Here is an 8731-nt window from a genome sequence, read left to right as displayed (position 1 = left end):
CCTTTAATCTCAGCACTCAGAAGACAGAGGCAAGTGGATCTCTGTGAATTTGAGGCTAGACTGGTCTATATAAAGAACTCCAGGCCAGCCTGAGCTACATAGAAACAAACTGTGGGGCTATTTCCACAAACAGTTGCAGCTGTTTTTTGTTAGGAGATTTTGCCCTCTCCGGCTCTCCCTATGCTCAAGTTGGCCAGTACCTTCCTGCCTCCTTACTCAGTTCTCAGCCTCCCCACAAGGAGCCCCACTTCAGGCCCTGAGTACCTGCTGTGGTTCCCAAAGATCTTTCTGAGACAGCCCCGTGCATTTCCTTCTAGAACGCAGCGTGCTCGCCTAGCATCTCTTTCTGCGATTATTTTGAATCTGTGTACAAAAGCAAGGACTTTGTGTCCCCCGCTTGTCCCCTGTGCTGGCAAAGGCCTGGGGCAGAGTAGTTGATCAATAAATATTTGACCATGAACAGCCTTTTTATCTTGAATAGTTTCTATGTAAAATGTCTGTCCAGAAGGTCAACCATGGACTGTAAACCATACAAGGTCATTTCTCCTATACAAATAGCCCTCTGTCACCCGTTTGTTAATGTCAGTTACTCCACTACTTGGGCCTTCTCTGGGGTCCCAAAGCGGATCTACTGTCCTGCAAATAATTCCCATCACATCGGAACCTTTGTTCCTGCTTCAGATCCAGGGCCAAAGGCCATCTCTTCCAGGGGCTCTCGGGGATCACATCACAGTTTCATTTTCTTCCCCGTGGTTAGCACCTTTTAAAATTATCTAAGGAGTTTGCTTTCTGGGACAGGAACCTTACCGTTCAAGTTCACCGCTGTATCCGTGAAGTGTCCCACACACTTAAGTAATAAGAGTCTCCAGGTCTGCTGATCCAAATAAATACAAGCAAATCTTTCTTAAGAGTTGTCTTGTCAGCGGTACGGTGGTGGCGCACACATTAAACCCAGCAGAGGCAAGTGGATCTCTGTGAGTTCAAGACCAGCCTGGTCTACAGAGGGAGTTCTAGAAAGGCTACACAGAGAGAGACCCTGTCTCGTCTCAAGGTTAAAAAAAAAAAAAAAAAGAGTTGAGTTCTCTTGTCACAAAATACGGTGACTTAATGTAGCCTGCTCAGTATGGAGACGACTTCTGTGGGCTTTACCTCTTCCTAAGGCAACAGCCTGTTGTCATGACAACACTATCATCCACAGTCCCTTTGAGGACAGCTTGTCTTCGCTGAGGCTCACCATGTACCAGACACTTTTTTAAAAAAATAAGCCCTCACTATGGAGCCCAGGCTGACCTAGAACTCTCTGTGTAGACCAGGCTGGTCTCACACTCACAGAGATCTGCTGGCCTCTGCCTCCCAGGCCTGGGATTAAAGGTGTGCGGTCACCACACCTGTCACGGGTTGTTGTTTTGGCTTTTACCCTGTATCCCAAGCTGGTCTAAATCCATAACCCTTCTCCCTCAGCCTCCCAGAGGTTGAAACTTCCACCACACCTGGTTTGGTTTTTTATTTACATTTTTATTACTTTTTTTCTTTTTTGCATACATGTGTCTGTCTGTGTCTGTGTGTATGTGTGTGCTCCCCCTTATGTGGATGTCAAAGGACAATTTGCAGGAGTCAGCGCTCTCCTCCTGCTGTGGGAGCCCTGGGACTGAACTCTGGTTGTCAGGCTTGGCAGCAAGCTCCTTTACCTACTAAGCCATCTTACCAACCCGTGTTCACTGATTTTATGTTGATCATGTAGCCCAAGCTGGTATCAAACCTACAGTCCTCCTCCGGAGAGCTGGGACTAGCCCATGCACATTTTGCAAATGAATCATCCTAACCGGCCTCGGAGGCTGGGACTACCCGTGTCTCAGATCTCAGGTGGGTGGCAGCAAGCCCAGAGAAATTAATCCTTAGTACCTTTAAAAGGAAGGCAGTGTGCCCAACAGTGCGGTGCTTATCCAGCATGCTCAAGGCCCTGGGTTCCAATCCCCAGCAGCAGGATGTGAAAAAGACATTTACAAGAAAAATGAAGAATGGACCCTTTCCACCTCCGAAACTCCAAGAAACAAACCCTATAGGAAGACTTTCAAAGTCTCCTGCAGACGTCTTCCGAACCAAGCAACACCAAAACACACCAAGAACAAAATGGAAACCACAACGAGCAACTTGTGGGCCACAACCCAGGGCCAGTCCCATCCCTTCCCCCCTCCGAATACATCCATGTCCCACCCACCCACCCAGTTTGGTAGGCCACCAAACATAACCCTTGATCTCAGGTCCAAGACCTTCGGCTCCCAGCCCTGTGACACGTACCTTCCTGACATCTTCCACCCCTGGCTCCTTCGACTGTGACTGCGTAGCTCCATGGGCAGATCAACACCAGCCTTAGGACCTGAGTTATCTGTTTTCAGGGTGGGAGGGAGCCGCCTCCCAGCAGCCTCCAGGCCCTCACTCTTCCCATCCCCCACACCCTCTAGCTACTGGGAGCTTTTGAAATTTCAATTCTGACCAGGTCACTTCCCTGTCCCCACCCCCCATCTCCAAAACCCCTAAAAGGTCTTCCTTTGTTCTCAGGCGACCGTCTCAAATTCTCCTCCCTGCCTTTGGAGGCCTTTCCCCTCTAGAGTGCCTAACTCTGAGCGCGGGGCAGCCAGGAAGGCTCCGAAGCTGGGCTGTCTGGATTCAAATCCCGCTCCTGTAAATACTTTCTCAGGGCTTGTGACTTACTTAGGGACAACAGTATCCTCTGGACCACTGATGGGATTAAGTTAGTTCCCGTCAAAACGCTTGTTTAGCACAGCCTAGGAGCTGTGAGCCATTACTCAGCCCTCAAAACCCAGCACAGATTCACGACTTCAGGGCTGTCCTCCTCCGTCAGTCTGACTGCTATCTGCCCTCTCCGGGTCTATGATAAACATAAATGAACACTTAGTGATGTTTGACAACTGAGGATAAGCTCGGGGCTGGGAGACAGCTCAGGGCATCCCAGTACCTCATGAGAAAAGAAGGGAAAAGGGATTTAAGTCCCAGCACCCACATGGCAGCTCACATCTGTCAGTAACTCCAGATCCAGGGGATCTAACGCCCTCTGCTGGCCTCCACAGGCACCAGGCACACCCGCGGTACACCGACATACACATGCAGGTAAAATACCCACACATATCAAATAAAATGTGTAAAATGAAGGGGAAAAAACACATAAATTCTTTTTTTTTCCCGGAGCTGAGGACCGAACCCAGGGCCCTGCGCTTGTTAGGCAAGCGCTCTACCACTGAGCTAAATCCCCCAACCCCAACACATAAATTCTTATACCTGATTTCTCATTTACTGCCTGGCTCGATTTTGTATCTCCCTGGCACACAGTATGTTCTTTTAAAACATGGTGGTTCACACAGGCCGGCTCAGCTGGTAATGCCATGCAAGCTGATCTCGAGGACCACAAAACAGAAAGAGAGACATTATTCCTCCAACTTGACCTCTAACCTCCACAAGCATGCTGTGGCACACCACTCCCTGACATACAAATAAATGTAGTAAAAAGTTTGGGAGGTTGTGGCAAACCTGGGCTACCTAGGGAGTTCCAGGCTAACCAGTGCTAAACAGGAAGAGACCCTGTTTCAAAAGACAAAACAAAAGAAATCTGGTGAATGGCAATAACTCTAGGAACAAACTTCAGGATTCCCAAATCCTTGATTTCCATTCAAAAGTAGCAAAGTGAGTCATAATGGGGATGTGAGAAGACCAAGGCTGGGGGTGGGGTGCCCCCATTACCATAGGAAGCTGCTACTATCTGAATGCAAAACAAGACTGGGAATGTAGGGGCGGGGACCAGAGGCGTCAGGATGTGCGCCACCCTAGAACTGGCCGTGGCCTTCCATCACCGAGGCTCAAAGGAGCTACTGCTGAGCCCAGAGAAATCCAGGGATAAAATGCCCAAAGCAGACAGAAGTACCTCCAACCCCCCATTCCCCCCCCCCTCATTCCCTTACCCCACCCCGACTCCCCTTGTCCCTTTCTCCTACTCAGCAGCCTCAGGACCAGTGGCAAGCCATGATGCCTCCAGCCCCAGCTCAGGCCACCTCCATCTTGACATCGGACATTAGGGAAATCAGCATCTCGGACAGAAAGGATGGTTGGGACAGGGTACCCTGTGTTTGCCGTGGCACCCCACCTCTCTGCTACAAACTGTTGTGTGACAAGACGTTTCCTGAGGAGATGCAACAACATACTTGTCCACTCACTTCATACAGGGAGCCCATGACAGACCAAAATATGGATACCACCAAAGTCCAACTCGATGCACCAATTGGGGTCACTTACAGGAGCAGAAATGACTCAAGACAGGATGCTTGGCGATGTGGACACATCACCAAGTGTCCACCCAGCATGGGTGACAGCTCACGAAGCTGGGAACCCGGAGCACACTGCACAGCCTGAGGACAGTTCCCCAGGTGGGAGACTGTCCTCTCCAGGTGCCTCAGTTTGTCTAATGCTCTTCTAGGCAGCTCTCCTGGTTTCTGCTTCTTCCAGGTCTGGCCTCAGAGTCTCCTTTGCAGCTTGGCTCAGTCTGAGAGGGACCCTCAGCTTTCATTACTGACTCTGACAGGGAGGGGCCTACTGGATCTGCTCAGTTTTAGTTGTTTTGAGTTGTTTGCCTTCCTGCTTAAGGAGCTTCCCTGCAGGATGGAATGTTTCAGTCTGGGAGGAAACTGTGAACAGCATCCCTTTGGCTGCCCAGGGACTCTTTGAGCCTAGGATAATAGTTAGCATGTAGGAATGGTATGTACTCATTCATAAGTGGATACTAGATCTAAAGCAAAGGACAATCAGACTGCAACCCACAGATCCAAGGAGGCTACCTAGCAGGGGAGACCCTAGGATGACTGTGGCTTATACTAAGTTTTGGTTGTACCCAATCACTGGGCAAGCTTTAATGAAACATTTCACTATTAGGATAAGAATTTGTACTCTAACCAGCTGATGAGAGAAAATGCTGGCCGTACTTTCGGGAATGGAGGCTAAAATCTTTTTAGAATATGGATTAACCTATAGAAAAATGTCTGCTGTAAATCAAACAGTGAAGGGGAAGATGAATAGGAATCTCACTTACACAACTTAAGTAAAACATAGCTCTCTGAACAGATGAAGACAGGTTTCTTCTATATTCAGAATCTAATCAATATTTATATGTATAATTCAGCTATTATTTGGCTTTAAAAGGCTTATTGGGAAATGTTATCATTTATACCATTTTCTACAGAGAAAATATTTTAGTGTTTAAAATAACCCTGGACTTTTAAATTATAACCTGTTTTTATGTTCAAGCTATCTGTGTATATCTGTAGAAAGAGAAAACAACATAAATTTTTCTTTTCTTTTTTTGAGACAGGGGTTCATGTATCCCAAGCTATGTAGCTATATAGCCAAGGATAACCTAGAACTTAGCCTCCTGCTTCCATTCCCAATTTGTAGAGTATTAAATTGAACCCAGGCTTCATACATGCTAGGCAAGTTATATGAAGCTATATGACCAGCTGAGCTAGATCTAGCCCTAGAAAAACGACCCTTCTAACAACTGGGTACAACCAATTTTTTGTTTTGTTTTTTGTTTTTTGAGACAGGGTTTCTCTGTGTAGTTTTGGTGCCTGTCCTGGGTCTCACTCTGTAGTCCAGGCTGGCCTCAAACTCACAGAGATCCGTGTGGCTCTGCCTCCCGAGTGCTAGGGTTCAAGGTGTGAGTCACTGCCGTCCGGCAAGGGTACAACCAATTAGATTGCTGCATTGCTACTGATATTGTAGGCAGGAAGTTAGAGCCAGTTCTTAGTATAAAGGTGAAAGACTCTGGGGAGCCCAAGGCCGGACTTGATCCCACCTACGCCAAGTCACCTCAGCTCTGTTGACTTGGCGTTTTAGTGGTTGTTCTTGTCCTTGTTTTGTTTGATTATAACTGGGGTTTCACTGCATAGCCCTGGCTGGCCAGGAACTTGTCATGTAGATAGACCAGGCTAGCCTCAAACTCACAGAGTTTGTAACAGAACAATCCCACTGTTAGGATCCTCAGGATATATACTCCTCAGCTCGGAGAGGACGGAAGAGCTCACCCAGCCACTGCAGAAGTGTCGTTAGAACTGTGGTAATGGGGACAGCTCAGTACTGGGACCTACTGTGCCCTGGAAGGAAGCTGGGCATAGAACCGTCAAAGATGGGAGAACAGGAAGAGACCTCAGTTTCCAGAGTTCAGCTCTGGTCTGGTTGGTGACCCATGCCTACAATCCCAGCAAGTGGAGGCAGGAGGGGCAGCTCAAGCTCATCCTCAGCTATGGAGCAAGTAGGAGGCCAGCCTGGGCTACGTGAGCTCTTGTCTCAAAAAACAGAACAAACACACACAAAAGCCCTTGGAAGCCTAAGGGTTAAAAAACACCTACTGGGGGCTGGAGAGAGGGCTCAGCGGTTAAGAGCACTGGCTGTTCTTCCAGAGGTCCTGAGTTCAATTCCCAGCAGCCATGGTGGTTTACAACCATCTGTAATGAAAGCTGGTGCCCTCTCCTGGCCTGCAGGGATGCAGGTAGAACACTGTATGTATAATAAATAAATAAAATAAAATAAAAAAACAACAACAAACACCTACTGTTCTCACAGATGACCCAAGTCTGAAATCCCAGCACCCACTCAGGTAGCTTACAACTGCTTCTAAAGCCAGCTCTGAGGGATTTGGTGCCCTCTTCTGGCCCCCACAGACATCTGTGCTCACGTGCGATTACCCCTCCCTATGGTTACATATACACACAATCTTGGTGATGGTGACGCACGTCCCTTAATAAAATCTTTAAAAAGAAAAAAGGCCCCAAAGCTAGGGATGCAGCTCACTTGGTAAGTCTTTAGTTATCTTGGCCACAGCTCTGAATTTGATCCTGGCATTTGGGGGGAGGGGCGGAAGGATGAGGAGTTGAAGATTATCCTTGGACACTAGAAAGTTGGAGGGCAGCCTGGTCTATAGAATGTTGTCTCAAAACACAAACAAGGGGCCAGAGAGGGATGACCCAGATGTCAAAGCACATGTTGCTTTTTTTTTTTTTTTTTTTTTTTTTAAATTAGTTTTCTATTGTGGGGCCGGAGAGGGATGACCCAGATGTCAAAGCACATGTTGCTTTTTTTTTTTTAATTAGTTTTCTATTGTGTATATGGGTGTTTTGCCTGCATGTAAGGCTGTGTAGCATGTATATGCCTGGTGCCCCTGGAGGTCAGACCAAAGGGCTTCAGTTACAGATGGTTGTGAGTCACCATGTGGGTGCTGGGAATGAAACCCAGGTCCTCTGGATGAGTAGCCAAAGCTTTTAACTACTGAGCTGTCTCTCCAGCCCCTAACTTGTTGCTTTTGCAGAGGACCCAGGTTTGATTCCCAGCACCCTCATGGAGGCTTGCAACTATCTGTAACTCTAGTTCGAAGAGATCTGATGCCTTCCTCTGACTTCCTTAGACACCAGGAATGTATGTGGTACACATGCATACATGCCAACAAAACACTCATACACTAAACAAACAAAACAAAACAAACAAACAAAAAATCCCACAAGGCCTGAGGCCGTCTGTGGTTAAAAGCACATGCTGCTCTTCTAGACCATCTGACTTTGGATCCTAACACCTATATTAGACAGTTTACAGTCATCTTTAACTCCAGCTCCAGAGATCTCATGACCTCTTCTGGCCTTCAAAGACACACACACACACACACACACACACACACACACACACACACACACGGCAAACATGCACATAAATGAAAATGAATCATAAAAAATAGCCGGGCAGTGGTGGCACACGCCTTTAATCCCAGCACTCAGGAGGCAGAGGCAGGTGGATCTCTGTGAGTTCAAGGCCAGCCTGGGCTATAGAGCGAGATCCAGGACAGGCACCAAAACTACACAGAGGAACCCTGTCTCGAAACCCCCCCCCAAAAAAAAGTGGCTGTGGGGGCTGGAGAGATGGCTTAGTGGATAAGAGCACTGACTGCTCTTCCAGAGGTCCTGAGTTCAATTCCCAGCAACCACATGGTGGCTCACAACCACCCATAATGAAATATGAAATCTGGTGCCATCTTCTTCAGGCCTGCAAGGACACATGTAGGCAGAATACTGTATACATAATAAATAAATCTTTTAAAAAATTATAAAAAATAAAAAAACAAGGGCTAGAGAGATACCTTAGTTGGTAAAGTGCATGTTGCATAACAATGAGGTTCAGCCCTCAGAAGCCAAGTAAAAAGCCTGGCAACAATCTTTGCCCTGGGCAGGCAGAGACAATAGGGTCTCAGTGAGTTCAAGGCCATCCTGGTCTACATAGTGTGTTAGAGGTCAGCCAGGGCTACTCAGTGACCTTACCTTAAAAAAATAGGATAAAAATGGGACACCTGTGTTGACCTCTGGGCAGCCTCCACATTACAGATGTATACACAAGTGCACCTGCACACACACACACACACACACACACACACACACACACACACAAGAATGTTTATTTTTATTCTGAATGAGAACAGAAATCCCTGGAGGCTCTCAGCAGAGAAGACATGGAGAAAAAGGTTAGCTGTTTCAGGGGCTGAATCTAGGCTAAAAAGAGCCAAAGCATGTTGCAGGGACCCTTGGGAGTGGGGAGCGCAGCTTGAATATTCCAGGTTTGAGATAAACATATTTTAGGTGGAGACTAGCTGGGATGTTCCAGGCCTGAGATGAACATATGGTAAACTAGG

Source organism: Onychomys torridus, chromosome 4 (assembly GCF_903995425.1).
Source record: "Onychomys torridus chromosome 4, mOncTor1.1, whole genome shotgun sequence".
Lineage (NCBI taxonomy): Eukaryota > Metazoa > Chordata > Mammalia > Rodentia > Cricetidae > Onychomys > Onychomys torridus.
Note: the sequence above shows the minus strand (reverse complement) of the source record.